This window comes from Dromiciops gliroides, chromosome 4 (assembly GCF_019393635.1).
Source record: "Dromiciops gliroides isolate mDroGli1 chromosome 4, mDroGli1.pri, whole genome shotgun sequence".
NCBI lineage: Eukaryota > Metazoa > Chordata > Mammalia > Microbiotheria > Microbiotheriidae > Dromiciops > Dromiciops gliroides.
The window spans coordinates 461,432,765-461,448,101 of NC_057864.1; the positions used below are offsets into that span (position 1 = coordinate 461,432,765).

Sequence of the window (15,337 nt, forward strand, 5' to 3'; positions counted from 1 at the left end):
GGTTGGAGGGAGTTGGGGGCTTTTTTCCCCCCCCAGCTGTCTGACTTGGCATCTTGTACAGCCCATGGGGCTTTGGGGCTCAGCTGAAGCAGAGGGGGAGGGGAACCAGTCCCTCCCACACAGAAGAGACCCTGAGGGCCTAAGGCTTCCCAATTTCAGCCCAAAGGTAGGGTCCCCAAATCAAAATAAATTTCCACAACCATCATTGACAAGAAGAAAATTGAAGGACTAAACTGAGAAGAACTCTGGAGAAAGGGGTAGTTGTCAGGATTAAATTGAGGAATACCTGTCTGTGAGCATGTCCTGTTAATGTGGAGGCTAGTCTCCATTTTATTCTATAAATGAAAGCAAAACCTTTTAAATCCATTGTGAAGGAAAGAAATGCTAGTAAGCCACTCAATTAAGCATGAGAAGACTATAGGGAAATGAATTTGAGATAATTACACTGGATACTTTACCAGAGATCTGAAGAAGGAAACAAACATAAGTTAGGGATTTATTTATTTATTTAGAATTTTCCCCAAGTTACATGTAAAAAAACCAACAATTTTTTTACATTGATTTTTAAAAACTTTGTGTTCCAAATTTTCTTCCTCCCTCCCTCCTCACCCTCCCTAAGAAATCAAGCAATTCAATATAAGTCATACATGTGCAGTCATGCAAAACATTTTCACATTATTCAGGTTGTAAAAGAAAACAGACAAAATAACTTTCAAAAGAGGAGCAAACAAATAAAATTATACTTCAATCTCTATTCAGTACCATCAGTTCTTTCTCTGTTGATGATTTGCATTTTTCATACTTCGTTCTAATAACATTCTGCTCATCATTTCTTTCACAATTACTATTGCTAAATATACTACCCTTCGTTCTATTCCCTCCCCTTGATATTTACTCTATTTGCTATCTTCTTTCACCCTATTCCTCCTCAAAAGTGTTTTGCTTTTTACTGCCCTCCCTCAATCAGCCCTCCCTTTCTTGCCTCTTCCCCCTTATTCCCTCCCCCTCTCACTTTCCCGCAGGGCAAAATATATTACAATACTTGAGTATGTATGTTATTCCCTCTTTGAGCCAATTCTGGATGAGAGTTAGGCTCACTCAGTCCCCTGCTCCTTCCCCATCTTCCCTCCACTCCAAAAGCTTTTTCTTATTTCTTTTATGTGAGCTACTTTACCACATTCACCTCCTCCCTTTCCCTTTCTTCCAATGCATTCCTCTTACCCCCTTAACTTTAAAGATGTCATCATGGGTTAGCTAGGTGACACAGTGGACAAAGCCCTAGCCCTGGACCCAGGAGGCCCCAAGCCCAAATCCAGCCCCAGACATAAGTCACCCCATCCTGCCTGCCCCACAAAAAACAAGTATAAACAAAAAATAATGCTTTACAGATACCATTCCTTCATATTCAGTTCAGACCTGTGCCTTCTGTCTAAGTAAATTCCTTTCAGCTGCCCTAATACTGAGAAAGTTCTTATGAGTTGGAAGTATTATCTGCCTATGTAGGAATGTAAACAGTTTAACCTTTTAATATCCCTCATGATTTCTTTTTCCTGTTTAACTTTTTATTTTTGCATTTTTTTTTTTTTTGCTGGGCAATGGGGGTTAAGTGACTTGCCCAGGGTCACACAGCTAGTGTCAAGTGTCTGAGCCTGGATTTGAACTCAAATCCTCCTGAATCCAGGGTCGGTGCTTTATCTACTGCACCACCTAGCTGCACCTCCTCCCCCCCCCCCCCCCCCCGCTGTTTAACTTTTTATGCTTCTCTAATATTTGAAAGTAAAATTTTCTATTCAGTTCAGGTCTTTTCATCATGAATGCCTGAAAGTCCTCTTTTTCATTGAAGTCCCATTTTTCTCCTGAAAGATTATACTCAGTTTTACTGTGTAGATGATTTGTGGTTATAATTCCAGTTCTTTGACCCTCCAGAATATCATATTCCATGCCCTCTGGTCCTTTAATGTAGAAGCTGCTAGATCTTGTGTTATCCTGACTGTACCTCCACAGGATTTGAATTCCTTTTTTCTATCTGCTTGCAATATTTTCTCTTTGACCTGGGATCTCTAGAATTTGGCTATAATATTCCTGGAAGTTTTCCTTTTGGGATATCTTTGTGGAGGTGATCAGTAGATTCTTTCAATTTCCATTTTACCTTCTGCTTCTAGAATATCAGGGCACTTTTCTCTGACAATTTCTTGGAAGATGATGTCTAAGCTCTTTCCTTGATCATGGTTTTCAGGTAGTCCAATGATTTTCAAATTATCGCTCCTGGATCTGTTTTCCAGGTCAGCTGTTTTTCCCAGGAGATGTTTCATATTGCCCTCTATTTTAAAAATTCTTTGGATTCGCTTATTTTTTCTTGATTTCTCATAAAGTCTTAGCTTCTATTTGCTCTATCCTAATTCTTAAGCAATGATTTTCTTCAGAGAGTTCATGTACCTCCTTTTCCATTTGGCCAATTTGGCTTTTCAAGCTGGTGACCTTTTTTTCATAACCCTCCTGCATCACTCTCATTTCTCTTTCCATTTTTTTCCTCTACCTCTCTTACTTTTCCCTCTACCTCTCTTATTTTATCTTCAAAGTCCTTTTTGAGTACTTCCATGACCTGAGACCATTCATATTTTTCTTGGAAGCTTTGGATGTAGGAGTTTTGATTTTGTCATTATCTTCTTCTGAGGGTATTTTGATCTACCTTGCCACCAAAGCAGCTTTCAATGGTATGCGTTTTCTCTGTCTGCTCATCTTGCCAACCTATTCTTGGCTTTTAACTCCTTCTTAATGTGTAGCTCTGCTTCCAGGACATACTGTCCAAGCTACAGAGGGTCCCAGGTGTAATGATTAGCTTGTTCTCAGCCCACCTGGCCTGTAAGTAACCACAATCCTGCTTTCTCTTTAACCAAAAGCAGAAAATCTGATTGAAATCTGATTCTCTATGGTTGAAAGCTTGGCATGCCTGTGCCCCTCCCCACTGGGCCTCTACCACTTAAGTCCACTTCCTGGGCAACATACTCCACCTCTGCTCCTGCAGAGACCCCCATTATTTCCCCCCAGGCAACCATTTGATCCCCTCACCAATCCATGAAACAAGTTTCAGAGAAACTGCTGACACTGAAGATTATGAGGCTTCAGAGGTGCGGCCTGCCTGGGGCTGGATCTGTGCCATGCACAAAGCTCCTCTCTCATCCCAAACAGCTGACGATCCCTGATACCTATTTAAGCCATCTTTGACAGGAAAATAGTTTCACTCTGTTCTTTTGTGGGTTTTGCTGCTCCAGGAGTTATCTTATGGCCTTTTTTGGAGGTATATGGACAAATTTGTCTGGAGCACAGAGAGTCACAGCCTTTCCTTTGCCATCTTGGCTCTGCCCCCCCCCCCAATTCAACTGGGGATTTTAAATCGAGGAATAATTAAATTTGCTTCCATCTTATTTTTTCAGGAAAAAGAAAGTATAAACATTTCTCTTCTATAAAATTATATAGGATAAAAAATCCTTGGCTAGAAATCAAGAAACCTGGGTCCTATTCCTCCCACTGGTCACTGAGTGACCTTCCCACTTCCTTGTGTGTAAACATCACACATCCATTAACCTAGCCAAAGATGGCATCAATCTTCTTGACTATCATGGTCCACTTTGAGCTCTCTATCCTCTGAAATCTCATTTCCCTCACCTGTAGGACAAGAGGATTAGGCTAGATCAAGATTGAATGATGATTGATAAACTTGCTAGAGCATAGAATTACATAATATCAGAGTTGGGTTGGGGCTTCATAGGTCCTCTAGTCCAAACACTCCTTTATTTTGTGGGGTGGGTCTCACCCAAGAATTTAGCACCAAGGATCTAGCCTCTTTGGTAGCCTGAAGCTATTCTACATCACAGAACCCATCCAAGGCTGCCTTTTGCCAGTCTGGCTCAGAGAGCCCAGGGTCACTTACATAGCTAGGAGGGGCAATCAAAATTGCATACTTCATTTTAGCACACCTGATACTTCCCAACAAAAGCACCTAAACAAACCCACCCATAAAGAACATTCCTTGAAAGGCAGTTCAGAAAAACCACAACTGAGAGAATCTTTCCCTTTTATTTTTGTGGTTCATGGATGAACAGAAAGAAGAGATGTGTCCTTGGATGTTATATTTGTCTGTTGTACATGATTCAACTGTTCTGTGCCTCTTTAGTTCTGACTACATGTTACAGAAGCAAGTATTTTGTTTTACTTTCTTCACTCTGCATCACTTCTACAAGTCTTCCTATGTTTCTCTGAATTCTTCATATTTATAAATGCTTACTGCTGAAAAATCTTCTATTTCATTCATATACAATTTATTCAGCTATTCCCTACATACTAGGAATATTTTTGTTCCCAGGACTTTTGTCCTCACAAATAATACTGCTATGAATATTTTATCCATGTGAGTCTTTCTTGCCAAACTGTACTTAAAATTTCCTTCTGCAATACTTCTGACAAGTTGTCCCTCCAGCTTTCACTCAGACAAAGAACTCTAGTCATTTGGAACTCGCTAAACTCCTAAAGGCCATCTACTCTGTTTTTGGACAATTTTCATTATTAGGAAATTCTTCCTTATCTCAAGCTGAAACTTCCTTCTGTTCAACCTTCTCCCTTAGCTCTGCCTCCAGAGCCAAGAAGTATGGGCAATACTTCAAATATATAAGGTTTGGCTATTGTGTCTACTCTTTTCCCACCCAAATCTTTCCTTCTCTAGGATAAAACATCCCTATTCCTTCAACTATTCTTTATATCACAAGGTTCTATGGCCCTATATAACCTTGGTTAAATGCCTTTGGACATATTTTAGCTTGTTGGTGTCTTTCCTTCAGTCGTTAAAAAAGTTTTTGTAATTGTGTCAACTATGTAATAATTATAATAATAATAACATAGGTACATAGCACCTATTACATGCCAGGCCTTGTGCAAATATTAGCTCATTTGATTCTCAAAACACCTGGGAGGTGGGTGCTATTATCATCCCCATTTTGCAGATGAGGAAACTGAAGGCAAACCGAGGTTAAGTGACTTGCCCACAGCTAACATTTGTGAGAACAAAAGGCTGGGAACAAAGTATGTCCTTGATGTGTGGGGAATAGCCAAATAAATCTGGGACATGACTGAAATGGAAAATTTCTCAGCTGTAAGCACTAATAAATGTGAGAATTCAGAGAACCATAGGAAACTCGTATGAAATGATGCAGAGTGAAGAAAGTTAGGCCCAAGAACAATATACTGTATATGCTTTCTGCAACAATGTAGAGTCGCACTAAGAGGTAACAGAACAGTTGAATCATCTGAGGCTGGATTTAAACTCAGGTCTAGAACTCTAATCGCTCATTACTGTTCCAGGTGACAAAAATAATAATAATAATAATCCCTGCCCTCCAGGCGTTTTGTCCGCTGTGCCACCTAGCTGCCCCATGATGACATCATTTGGGGGGGGCAGGGCAATGAGGGTTAAAGTAACTTGCCCAGGGTCACACAGCTAGTGTCAAGTGTCTGAGGTCAGATTTGAACTCAGGTTCTCCTGAATCTAGGGCAGTGTTCTATCCACTCACTGCACACCTAACTGCCCCCTCCATGATGACATCTTTAGGGTAAAATTGAGGGGGGAGAGGATTGCACTGGGTGAAAAGGAAAGAGAAAGGTAGAATGGGGTGAAATCTCACATGAAAGAAGCAGGAAAGGGCTTATGGAGTGGGGGAAGAGATGGGGGAGGAGTGGGGCAGTGAACGAGCCTTACACTCATCAGAATTGGCTCAAAGACCTTACTTTCATCAGAGTTGGCTCAAGGAGGGAACAACATACACACTCAATTGGGTGAAGTAATCTATCTAATCTTGCAGGAAAGTATGAGGGGAAAGGGGATAAGGAGGGAGGGGTGAATGAAGGGAGGGCAGAGTGGGGGAGGGGGCAGTCAGAAGCAAAACCCTTTTGAGGAGGGATAGGGTGAAAGAAGATAGAAAATAGAGTCAATATCATGGGGAGGGGATAGGATGGAGGGAAACAGTCAACAATAGTAACTGAAAAAATTTTGAAGCCGAGGCAAGAGGATGTAAGATATGATGATGATTGTGGATTGATGATGATTTGTATGAAGATGAAGAATGATTAATGAGGAGGACTGAATAATGATGAGAGATTGGTTGAGGATGATTATGACAAATGGTATGTACTTACTTTGCTGGGCTATTGTGAAGAAAATTCTTTGTCAGGTATAAGGTACTATATAGATGTTATCTATTACTGTTGTTGCAATAATTAACCACATGGGTTTATTGTAGGAAATCTCTCTTTAAAGTACTATAAAATATAGTTTACTATTCTAAAAAATTGATGAGCAGGATACTATTAGAAAAACCTGAAAGACCTGCATGAGCTGATGCAAGTGAAATGTACTGTATACAAAATAAGAGCAATATTGTAAGATGATCTGCTGTGAATGACTTGGTTATTTCAGCAATGCAATGATCCAAGACAACTCTGAAGGTCTTATGAAAAATGCGATTGCATTTTTCATCTACAGAGAAAGAACCGATAGTATCTGAATGCAGATTGAAGCACCATTTTTTGTTAGTTCCTTTATCTGAAGTTTATGTTTTTTGTCTGATTTCTCACAAACCTGGCTAATGTGGAAATGTTTTGCATGACTACTGCTCATGTACAGCTTAGAAAAAAATTTTTTTTTAATCCTGCCTTCTGATTCCAAAGTCAATGCTCTTTCCAGTACACCCACTGTTTTAAGGAGATACGGGTTTTGCAGACCTTACAATGCTATCTAAGTATCAGCTATTATCATAATTATAATTTCCTTGGTTACATCTGAAAAAAGCCAAGAAAGCATCAGATTTAAGTAAGGGTGCTAAGGAAAGAGCATCTTCAATCTGTAAATGTTCTAAGGAATATCCATTGTCTTAGTACATCCCAAGAAGATGGGGATTGCACATCCAAATAAGGGCTCACTGACTTCACTGTCTGGGATTTGTTCCTGAGCCAGAATGACCCAAGGGATGACTTACCAGTATCTTGGGATGAGCAAATCCTCATAATTGCTCCCTACCCTAAATCAACCAGTGTTCACAGGCTCATCCCTACAAGCTTGGGATGGGAGAATGAATGGATGGGAGAGAACCAGAAAGTGGAATGGTATCTCTCGAATGGTGAAAGAAAAGACAGTTATATTTATAGATAAATGATTTATCAGTCTCATAATAATCTCCACCTTGGGGAGGTACAGGGAGGGCCTGTCCTACTCATTATAATATTCTCCACCTTGGGGTGGTACAGGGAGGGCTTATCCTAATTTGGAGTTCCGGGGTCCTAAGCCAACCCCCAAGGCAGGTACCTTTTTCTGTGGAGGTGTGTTTTGGGGGTTTACATGTCATAAGGTGAATCTGGGGGCAAATTTGGCCTTTTCTGTGCATGTCTCTTTCTGATTCCCATGGCTGGTTTCAAAACATATTCATTTTTCATTAGAATTCTATAGCTTGTCATTTATTTAAGGTCTTCATGGTATAGCTCCCTCTGTTCCGTTATGGGTACAGATCACTGTGGGTATGATAACTTAGCATCCTGACTTGTAAGTTATCCATAACTGGGATCTGAATCCCTTTTTAGAGTTAATATCTAAATTAGAGCTTGGACCTTAGTTTTTCTATTAACCCTTTTTTTGCCTCCTATGGTGTTATAAATAGAAAATGGTTCTCAAAGAAGAATTGCAAACTATTAACAAACAAATTGAAATATTGTCCAAATCACTAGTAATAAGAGAAATGAAAAATCAAAACATTTACCCAGGCTCTTCCTCCTCCTCTTCCTCCTCCTCACTTCTTCTCCTCTTCCTCAACCATCACCACCACCATCATCTTCCTCCTCCTCCTCCTCCTCCTGCCGCTGCTGCTTCTCTCCCCCTCCCACCCCTTCCCTTGGAGCGGACCATCCTGGTGCCTCTTTTGTGAAGCGCGGCGGCTGAGGAGACCCCCGGACTCGCCATGGCCGACGAAAAGCCGAAGGAAGGGGTCCAGACTGAAAAACAACGACCACATTAATTTAAAGGCGGCAGCGCAAGATGGTTCGGTGGCGCAATTTCAGATTAAGAGGCACACACCACTTAGTAAACTAATGAAAGCCTATCGTGAACTACAGGGTTTGTCAATGACGCAGATCAGATTCCGATGTCATGGGCAACCAATCAATGAAACAGACACACCTGAGCAGTTGGAAATGGAGGCTGAAGATACACTTGATGTATTCCAGCAGCAGACAGGTGGTGTTTACTAAAAAGAGAACCTGCAACTCTGCTCCAGAACTGTGCTCCCAAGGAAAACAATACATTCCCAATTAGAAAACCAAGAATTTGGTCATCCACATCCTGATGACTGCAGTATAGTTTTCTCTCTTCTTTGATTCCCTTCCCCCCATTCCTTTATTGTACATAAAGTAACTGTGTATGTGCACAGGCATAATGCGTATTTTTTTAAACTAAATGGCCGATGGGATGTTTTGATCAACATCAATGGAGATGGGGAGGGGAAAGAAAACAAACCGGTTCTGTGAAAATATCCCTTTTCTCCATTAGCGGCATGCTCATTCAACTTTTATCTTTTATATTCCATTAAGTTATTTTTGCTCTCACTATTTAACAACAACAAAAACCCCACAAAAATCCTTGCATACCTTTTTTGATTGGATAATTTCAATGTTTTTCTTTATCATTGTAAAACCAAGGACGGTTTTATAACTTTTTTGTATGTAGCTGTTACATGTAGGGCAATCTCTGTCTCTCAGTAGGGATAAATTACTATAAAGAAATTGATCCTAGATAGTTTTCCCCTTCAAGTCAAACATCTTGTTGTTTAAATAAACTTCTTGTTTAAAAAACAAAAACAATTTACCAGAAAACTGGTGGAGGTGGGAGTCAACACTATTGATAGAGCTGTGAACTAACCACCCTGAAAATTTTAAAATTATGCACTAAAAAGTGTCTAAAAATGTCTCTATCCACTCAAAAAAATTGTCTCAAAAAGGGAATATATAATACACTCAAGTGGGATAGTAATATACTTTGCCCTGGAGGGAGAAAGTGGGAGTGGAAGGGGATAAGTGGGGGGAGTCGAGGTACCAGAGAGCAGATTAAGGGAGGGAGGCAGTAAAAAGCAAAACACTTTTGAGGAGGGATAGGGTGTAGGAAGATAGAAAATAGAGTAAATATCAAGGGGAGGGAATAGGATGGAGGGTAATATAGTTAGCAATAGTAATTGTGAAAGAAATGATGAGCAGGATGCTATCAGAAGGAAGTATGAAAAATGAAAACCACCAACAGAGAAAGAACTGATGGTATCTGAATACAGATTGAAGTATAATTTTATTTGTTAGTTCCTCTTTCTAAAGTTATTCTGTCTGCTTTCTTTCACAAGCTGACTAATGTGAAGATGTTTTGCATGACTACATGTATGACTTATATTGAATTGCTTGATTTCTTAGGGAGGGGTGAGGAGGGGAGGGAGGAAGAAAATTTGGAACACAAAAGTCTTACATGTGACTTGGGGAAAATTCTAAATAAATAAACAAATTTAAAATAAAAAATATATTAAAATATTTTTTAAAATATAAAAATGTCTATATCCTTTGAAAGGCATATACCCTAAGGAGGTATGGGACAGAAAGAAAGAGCCCAGTACACAAAAAAACATTCATAGCAGCACATTTTTTTTTTTTAGTAGTGAGGGCAACTGGGGTTAAGTGACTTGCCCAAAGTCACACAGCTAGTAAGTGTTTTAAGTGTCTGAGGCTGGATTTGAACCCAGGTACTCCTGACTCCAGGGCCGGTGCTCTATCCATTGCACCACTAGCTGCCCCCATAAGCAGCACATTTTATGGTAGTTGTGTGACCCTGGACAAGTCCACTTAACCCTGTTTGCCTCAGTTTCCTCATCTATAAAATGAGGTAGAGAAGGAAATAGCAAACTGCTCCAGTATCTTTGCCAAGATTTCCTTTGTATACATCAGCAGAAGAGGTCACAGGTGCTAACCTCCCAGGCTATCCAGCCTCAGCCTGAAAAGTTCCAGACAGAGCTAATGGCCTGGAACCATAAGGTGTCCTGATTTTTCTATCAGAATCAGGCCAGTCCAGAGGTCCATGGTGGCAGGGAGATGGTGGGGGTACTTGTGTACTCATCATGGTACAGTGGAAAGAGTTCTGCCTTTGACGGCATCCCACCTCAGACCCTTCATACCTGTGCGATCTTGAGCACATTATATTAGGAATGTGCCATTTCACTTCCTTGGGTCTCCGTTTCCCTCTCTGTAAAATGGGGGTGTGGGGCTAGCTGACCTCTGAGGTCCCTTTCAGCTCAAGATCTATAATCTTACAAACAGTGAGGTACCGTTGGCCTCAGTTTCCTCATCTCAGCTTGATGACCTCTGAGGTCCCTCCTAGCTCTAGAGCGATGGCCATTAGAGCAGTTTGAACATTGTCCACATACTCCACAGGTTTGTCCAGCCCAGTGGGAGTCACTGTCTCTGTACCTTGACATCAAGCACCAGACTAACAGGCTGGTCATGTTCTGGGAAAGCTGAGAGCTTCTAAGCAACTTGAGTCTGGCTTTCCACTTTCAGACCCGATTTTCCCTCTTGAATATGCACTATGCAGACTCTGGTTCTGGAGCCTGAGCCTTCAGCAGCAGGGAGGGCTTCCTAAGTCAAGGCTGGCCATTGTGCAACTCAGGAAATTCCCTACTCTTTTTAAGGGATGGAATTATTTACTTTTGTAGATGAAAAAGAAGGAGTTGCTGAAGGACAGACTCAGTATTGACTGCACTCTGGGCTCACTTCCCAGAGGAGTGACTGACTGCTGGCTAATGCCCGCTTGGGAAATCTATTCTGTACCTTCTCTCTGATGCCCCATCAGACTCTATTTACATACAGAAAAAATGAGGGAGGGGTTCTCTGAGAAGCAACACCTACCACTCTGGGCTACTCTGAGCAGATGGGACACTGGGTTACTCAAGAGGAGAAACATGAAGGTTTCTTTTTCCCATTTTCCCCTGTGAGGGGGGATTTTATGTTACAGTCAACAAACATTTAATACTATGTGTCCAGGCACTGTGCCAAGTGCTAGGAATCAAAGGAAAGGCAAAAGACAGCCCCTGCCCTCAAGGAACTCCCAGTCCAATGGGGAAGACACCATGCAACAACTATGAACAAAGTTTAGAGAGAGACAATCAGTAGAGAGAAAATACTATAGTGAAAAGAGATTGGGAAGGCTTCCTGTAAAGGTGGGATTTTAGCTGGGATGCAGAAATAAGAAGGGAGAGCATTCCAGGCATAGGAAGAAAGCTAGTTAAAATGTTCAGAGTCTGAATATGGCGTGTCTTGGCAGAGGAAGAGCAAGGAGGTCAGTGTCACTAGACTGAAGAGTAGTATGTGGGTATAAGGTGTATAAGCTATAACTTAAACTGGAGAGGTATGGAGGGAACAAGACCATGAAGGTCCCCAAATACCAATCAGAAGATTTATATTTGTTTTTTGGTTTTGTGGGTGCAATGAGGGCTAAGTGACTTGCCAGGGTCACACAGCTAGTGTCGAGTGTCTGAGGCCGGATTTGAACGCGGTTCCTCCGAATCCAGGGCTGGTGCTCTATCCACTGCACCACCTAGCTGCCCTGAAGATTTTATATTTTATGCTGGAGGAGATAGGAAACCACTGGAATTTATTGAGTGGGGTGACATGGTTAGATCTGCACTTTAGGAAATCATTTTGACATGTGAGTGGAGAGTGGCCTGGAGTGGGGACAGACTTGTGACAGGAGAGTGGTCTGATATTTCTCACTGTTGCATTGAATTTTCAACTTCTCTTTCCTCTATTATTTTTGGATGTATGTAGTTTCCCTCAGAGTTTTTTGGTTTTTTTGTTTTGGTTTGTTTTGGTTTGGGTTGGGTTTTTTTTGTTTGTTTGTTTTTTCGGGCAATGAGGTTAAGTGACTTGCCCAAGGTCACATGGCTAGTAAGTGTCAAGTGTCTGAAGCCAGATTGAACTCAGGTCTCCTGAATCCAGGCCAGTGCTTTATCCACTGTGCCACCTGACTGCCCTCTCCTCCATCATTTTTAAGGGCATCCGAGTACATTGTTCTGAGGTGAGATTTGAACTCAGGTCCTCCTGAGTCACCTCCTTTAATCCATTGTGCCACCTAGGCTGTCCCCTTAAAGTTTCTTTTTTTTGTGGGGCAATGAGGGATAAGTGACTTGCCCAGGGTCACCAGCTAGTAAGTGTCAAGTATGTGGGGCCTGAATTTGAACTCAAGTGCTCCTGAATCCAGGGCCAGTGCTTTATCCACTGTGCCACCTAGCTGCCCCCAGTACATTGTTTATGTATATAAGCTCTTACACTTTTGATTCTTTTTCCAGTTCTTTTATTAGAGACTTCTAACCATCCCTGGATCATTTTGCAGTCATTTTAGTTCTTTTCTGGAGTTCTATTTGTAGTCGCCAAATTATTTACTCTTTTTGGAGTTTTATCCTGAAATTCTTTTACCCCATAATCTTTCCTCATTGTATTGGGAGTCTGCCATTGCTTCAACTTTTAGTTAGTTTTTCCACTACTTCTTCTCTCTCTTATAGGGGCTTAATTCCAGAGGCTGTTAAATAGTGAAGGGTTCTGGTTGATTTTTTGCCAAGGAAAGACTCTTCCAGGAATAGCATGGGAAGGTGTTTGTTGATTGTTCACTTCACTTGCAATTAGCTTCAAACTTTCTTTGACACAATAGCTGCTATGATCACTACCCCCCAAAGAGCAGGATCAGTGTGGGGATGGGAGTGGGGTGGATACCCATCTATGATAGACTTTGAGTTGGTTGTAAAGGTTCTTGGTGATTTCTCACCCCACCCACAGCAAACTTCAAATTTCCTTTGGCTCAAAAACTGCTCTGGCCACTGTCTGTGTTGGTCCAAAGCACAGGACTGGGTGTCACACCCAGGCTGGTTGAGTAATTTGGGACAGAACTTGGAATTGCTGTTTGGTTATTTGTTTTAAAATGTTATTATAGCAATTACTTTGCAGGAATGTCTTTCCTTTAGATCACTATTCCTTCCCCTCCTTTGCTTATTTCTTACTGAACTTGATAAAGAAAGCAGGAGTTGGGAAGAGCTGGGTTTGGCCAGAATTTTTCCCTCATCCATCTTCCTGTAAGTACAGCCCAGATATTTTAGGAGAAAACGTTCAGAATTGGGATATTCCTCCACTGTCTCTTCATCACAAGCTGTACCACTGAGACGGATGACATTTTAGCTGTTGCACCCATGCATTTAGTGGAAATCCTGATATGTTCCAAGAGAGACTTTCAAACCAACTGAAGCTCTTGTTTAGTTCAGGACATCACAGGTTTTGGTTCAATTGGGCAGGAATCCTATGGTTCTTTTTTCTTCGTGCCTTAAATTAATTATAAAATGTTTTCATCTTACTATTAAACTTTGAAAAAATAACTGAATTCACATAGCAATTAAAAAACCACTTTTCTTACTTTTCCACCATTCATTGGCCACAAATCAATACTTGGCTTGGTTGAGAAAAGAGTCTTCTAGGGATGGTTAGAGAAGGTGCTTGGTGATTGTTTACCCCACTTGCAATTAGTTTCAAACTTTCTTTATCTTAGTAGCTGCTACAGTCATTGCCCCCAAAGAGCCAGTACCCACAGTTGTGACAGAGATTGGAGTAGATGAGCTAGTTTATAACAGAAAGCTAGTTTCTATGATAGACTTTAAGTTGCTTGTAAAGGTTCTTGGTCATTTCCCACTCCACCTACAGCAAAATCCAAATTTTCCTTGACTCAGTAACTGTTCTAGCCACTGTCCCTCTGAGTCCAAAGCACAGGACTAGGTATGAGACAGGCTGAGTCACTTGGGGCAGAATGTGGAAACTGCCATTTGGTTATTTGTTTTAAAATGTTGTTATAGGTGTTATTTTTATTATAGGAACTTCTAGGAATAGTTCAGAATTGGGTGATTCTTCCACTGATTCTTCATCACAAGCTGTGCCACCGAGACGGATGATGTCCTAGCTGTTGTGCCCGTGCATTTAGTGGAAATCCTGATATGTCCTAAGAGGGGCTTTCCAGTCAACTGAAGCTTCTGTTTAGTTAGGGAAATCACAGATTTTGGTTAAATTGGGCAAGAGTCCTATAGTTCTTTCCTGTGCTTTAAATGATTGAGATATAATTACAAGAAAGAATAAGTAAGAATAATAACAAAAAAGCAACAATAAAGTTGAACATAGTATACTTCAGTCTGCATTCAGACTCCATAGTTCTTTCTCTGAATGTGAAGAGTATTTTCTACCATAAGTCTTTTGGTATTGTCTTGGATCATTGTATTGCTGAGGAGTTAAGTCTATCACAGTTGATCATGACACAATGTTGTTGATACTGTGTCCAATGTTCTCCTGGTTCTGCTCATTTCACTCAGCATTAATTCATGTAAGTCTTTCCAGGTTTTTTCTGAAACCCATCTGCTTATCATTTCTTACAGCACAATAGTATTCCATTACATTCATATACCACAACTTGTTCAGCCATTCCCCAATTGATGGGCATCCACTCAATTTCCAATTCTTTGCTACCACAAAAAGAGAAGCTATAAATATTTTTGTACATGTGGGTCCTTTTCCTTTTTCTTTGATCTCTTTAGGAAATAGTATACCAGAGATTCTTAACCGGAGATCTGTGAACTTGGTTTTGTTTTGTAAGGCGATTGGAGTCAAGTGACTTGCCTAGGGTCACACAGCTAGTAAGTGTTAAGTGTTTGAGGCTGGATTTGAACTCGGGTGCTCCTGATTCCAGGGCCGGTGCTCTATCTCCTGTGCCACCTAGCTGCCCCAAACTTGTTTTTTTTTTTTTTTTTCAAATTCTGGGGTGGCTAAGTGGCGCAATGGATAAAGCACCAGCCCTGGATTCAGGAGTTCCTGAGTTCAAATCCAGCCTCAGACACTTGACACTTACTAGCTGTGTGACCCTGGGCAAGTCACTTAACCCCATTTCCCCGTTAAAAAAAAATTCTGATAAATTTATTCTAATATAGTTGGTTTCCTTTGTAAGCCTATGTATTATTTTATGCATTTAAAAGCATGATTCTGAGAAGGGATCCATAGGATTCACCAGATTGTGCCAAAGGGGTCCTTGAGACATGCAAAAGTGAAGAGCCACTAGTGTAGACAAATACTTCAATAGATCTGTGAATTTATCGGTGTAGTCATTGCCTTCAGTTGGATCTACCATGATACATTCATACCTTCTCATTTTTATGCATTCGTATCCGTCTTTTCCCAAACATCCTTTACAGAG

At 40.9% G+C, this 15,337-nt stretch overlaps 1 pseudogene; it reads left to right on the forward strand.

Annotated features, from left to right (window-relative positions):
* Positions 1–7,997: 7,997 nt before the first annotated feature.
* LOC122755293 lies at positions 7,998–8,286 on the forward strand (annotated as a pseudogene).
* The last annotated feature ends 7,051 nt before the right edge of the window (positions 8,287–15,337 follow it).